Genomic DNA, 4,390 nt, shown 5'->3' with positions numbered 1-4,390 from the left:
GCGTGGGACCCCATGTCAGGCGGCCCGCGGCGTGGTCAGGCGCTAGTTGGGCCGGCCCGGTCTCGTTTAGTCCGTTTAGCCCGTTTCGTTTTCCCGCGTGGCCCGTAAATTCAAATTCAATTTAATTCTTTTAGTTCAAATTTAACACTCGCTGCTCACTTCCAATTTGAATAATTTAAAATCCACTACACCAAATTTAGCAAATTTTATATATTCAGAAAGCTAATGAAATTATCTAAACAATGCCACTGGCCTCTTTTCCAATTTCGCAATTAAATTCAAATGATAAAAATAACAAGGCATGGCCTTTTCTAACTTCAAATAAATATTAAAAATTATCTATAAATGATTTTGAGTTGATTCCAACTCTAATAATTCACATTTAACAAACCCTAATTTACTATGTAAAATTATGATATGGGTTCTGTACATGATCATGGGCTAGAAGCAGAATATTGGCTAGGTAGTCAATACTAGCCCATTCAAACTATTTCAAATTTTAGGAATTTACATCTATGAGGTGTAGCACCTCATTTAAATCATTCTCACAATTGATATGAAGTAATGTGTTTACCTTTAAATGCTTAGGCTCATACTTGCTCACTTGTAGAATTTAAATCAACCTAGTATTTAAAATTGCACTAGTTATTTAAATCACATGAGATGATGAATCTCATTTAAATCACTTTTCTCAAATACTAAGTGTGAAGTGTTGACCTTGGTCAACATGGGATCATCCCTGGTTATTTGAGAAGATTAAATCTTAAGAAGAATTCAATGAGAGGAAATTATTTCTCCCAAACCAAAGAGAAACCCTAATTCCAATTTTTAATGAGAGGAAATTGTTTTCCTAATATTAAATAAGGAAACCCTAGAATAATTTTTGGATAAATGTTAAATAGTGATGCTAGATCATTTGGGTGAGCCATTAAGGCTAATTAAGTTTACTTAAGTGTTGTTTGGTGATTGTATCATCGTATTCATTTTTTTTAGACGCTAGTATCGGAGACTATCAAGAGGAGGAGGTATTCTACCAAGAGGAAGAAGAAGAACACTTTGATCACCTCCCCAATCAAGGCAAGCTAATATTAATGCAAGCTAATAAACTTGCTAACCATCATGGTGCAAAGCTCTACCAGAGCAAGGCATCATTACATTTTACTTTATGAACCTATCCCAAAGTTTTTACTTTACAAGCTTTACTTGATTTTATTTATCAAAGTTACTTTTTGGTTTAGGATTCACTTGGGTTGAATTATAGAGTAGTACAAGAGAATCACACTTAGCCTAGCAAGCTCCAAGATACTTAGCACCCCTCATAACTAGTGGCTAGTGCTCAATATTAAAAGTGACTACTCTAGTTGGGAACTTGTGAATTTGAATGACTTTGAAAACCTTGGAATGATGAGTCATTCTATTGAAAGATTTTGAAGGTGAATATGACTGGTGAATGACTTGGTGAATTTTACAAAAACTGATGGTTGGGTTCGGATGCGATACCATTCCAATTTTGAAAGTACCCCCACAATACCCAACATGGGTAAGGGCTTAACTAGAAATTTATGTGCTTTAGTATGGGTTCCCTCTGAACAAGCGTCATCGGGGTTATGCCAAGAGCTGCCTCTACAATAAAAGAAATGATACGATATGACGTGAATGAGGTGAATGTCCGGCCCAAGCCTCGTGCAGCTCCCAGTGGCCGATACCGTCTTCACTGGGAGGCCAAGCTCATGGGGAGAGGTGCCTATACTAGAGTATGTAAGTGAAAGGTTATGGTTGGTAGTCCGCATACGGACTATGATAAATCAGGGCCAGTTAACCCTGACGGATTATTGCAAATGTTGTGGCACAAGTGTACGACCTCTGCAGAGTGTAGAACTATTCGAATAGCCGTGTCCACGGTTATGGACGGTTGGAAAGGCCATACTGTTCCGTCATCAGACCATTTTCAAAAATGTGACATGTGACTTGCGACTTGAATTTGAAAGGTGAAAGGTGACTTTGACTTGAATCACAACAGAGTTGTGGGAATGACACTAATGTTTCCACCCGAGTTAGTCTAGTGATTCAAGCATCTTTACTAAATGTTTATGAAATAAACTTGGCTTTATGCAAATAAACCTAGAGCTTAGTATCCCCTTACTAAAGTTGATAGTGCTTACACTAGTATTAGTTTGCGAGTACTTTAAAAGTACTCATGGCTTTTGTCCCTGGCTATTCAAATGGCCAGACTATGAAGGTGAACAGCAGTACGAGGAAGATGGACAGCAGGACGTCTACTACAACTAGGACCGCTCCTGACGTCAAGCGTTGGCCTGTGGATTAAATAGCCTCTACTACTTCGCTTCCGCTCTTTGTGATGTTCGTTGATCAAGTGATCAACTACTATTGTAATCGTGGATCATGTGATCTACCTTTGTAAGACGATTATGTGTTGTAATAAATGATGACTCTATGATATTCAACTATTATGTCTCGCAACAACAATATTCTTGGGATTGCGATATACGACATAATAGGCATCTGGACTTAAAAATCCGGGTGTTGACAACGCGCAGCCGGAGAAAAGCGTCGTGTTCCTCTCTTCGGCTTTGATCGGCAGCAAGAGCGCGTTCTCAGTGGCGCTGAAAGAGATAGGTCGTGGCTTGGAGAGCTCTGGGCAGTGCGGAGCCCACCTGATGAACAGAGCAAGTTGCCTGATCCTGAGCCGATCGACCGACAAAAGCAATTAATTCTCTCCACTAAGGGCCCCTCACATGTTGTATTCTGTTCTATTTTTACATTGTATACGGGAAGAAAACTTTCAGCAATGAACCCCACACATATCGTTGGACCAATGGAATACCGACTTGCTGCCGGATCAAATGCCCGCGAGTTCATTATATTCACTCTCCATACTGTTCTTCTATAAACGCAAAGCAAAGTATCAGTACGATACAGTTGTGCTGTCATGGCGTTTTCATTTCGAGTAATGAAACTGTCTCCTTAATTAGGTAGAACTCCAACAATTCTGATGATGGTCTTTGGGGTACATAAATATCCTTGGAAAGTATGAGTATGTGACTGATGAGGTTGTGACTGTTCTTGTGGGAGAGGATGCTAGGGACTCTTCAAAGTAAAGTACGAATCTGACGGTGAAACCATTATAATTTGGCAACTCTGTCCGGACTCTAGAATACATCAACCGCCATTAATTCACCGCAATCTTTCATCCACCTTTGGTCCGCCCTAGCACTTGCATTGTTGCAATTACCAAGGTGTTGATGGGAGATTGAGGCGGTCGTGTTCGAAGAAGACCAGATAAGCTCTGGAGGTTTCATCTCGCATGCTCGTCTCGGGTCGAGAAGATTCCACTAAGTACTCGCAGCAGATTCGGAGAAATATATGTGTCGAACGATTTGTGTTTTGTAACAATGTTTTGATGTTGCGCACGTTGTTATGGTGGGGTCTTTTGTTTCTTCTTCTATTTTTTTGGTTGTGTGCATCCTTGATGCCTAGACATAATTAGTATCTTCTTGATATTAATATATTTCCTTTATATAAAATATTAATTCACCGCAATCATAATGAAGAATTCACCACTACTGAAACATGATTCTCAAAAATAAGTTCAGGTCCTTTAGCTCTTGGAAAGACTAAAATAAAGGTGGTGCACATGGCGAATTAGAGGAGGTGAAGGAAGGATTTTTTTTATCTTGGTTGGAAAACTAATCGGTAGGCACCGGTATTACCGGAAATATCGGCCATAACACCGGCCAAGGTTTGCCAAATGAATCTATAAATTTATTCAAGTTTCATTAAATAAACAATAATTTTGAGAAAAAAAGTTTATGTTGTCTGTTATAAATTGGTCTCGGTGGCAATTGGAATAACTTTTTTTGCGAGATTTTGAAAATTCCAGCCAACAGAAAAGAACTCAGAAGGCATGCATCGGACTCATCACCATCAGAGAGGGATGTTCATGTGACCTGCGAGTACGGGATTTTCCGGAACACGCCGTGGGAACAGAAGGAGGGTACCATACGGTTCGCTTGCAAAACGCTATATGTGAGCATAGACGCTTGGCGCATGCTTTAGAGGATTAAGAAAGTTCATGATCACAACTAAAATGAAAATGTGTTGTAGCATCTCCAGTCTCACCTCCAATATGTTGTCTAGCAACAACGTCGGATCGGGTGTATGGGGGGTGATACGTCTCCGACGTATCGATAATTTCTTATGTTCCATGCTACTTTATTGATGATATCTACATGTTTTATGCACACTTTATGTCATATTCGTGCATTTTCTGGAACTAACCTATTAACAAGATGCCGAAGTGCCAGTTCCTGTTTTCTGCTGTTTTTGGTTTCAGAAATCCTAGTAACGAAATATTCTCGGAATCGGACAA

The sequence above is a fragment of the Lolium rigidum genome, chromosome 6, assembly GCF_022539505.1.
Source record: "Lolium rigidum isolate FL_2022 chromosome 6, APGP_CSIRO_Lrig_0.1, whole genome shotgun sequence".
In the NCBI taxonomy this organism is placed as follows: Eukaryota; Viridiplantae; Streptophyta; class Magnoliopsida; order Poales; family Poaceae; genus Lolium; species Lolium rigidum.
Note: the sequence above shows the minus strand (reverse complement) of the source record.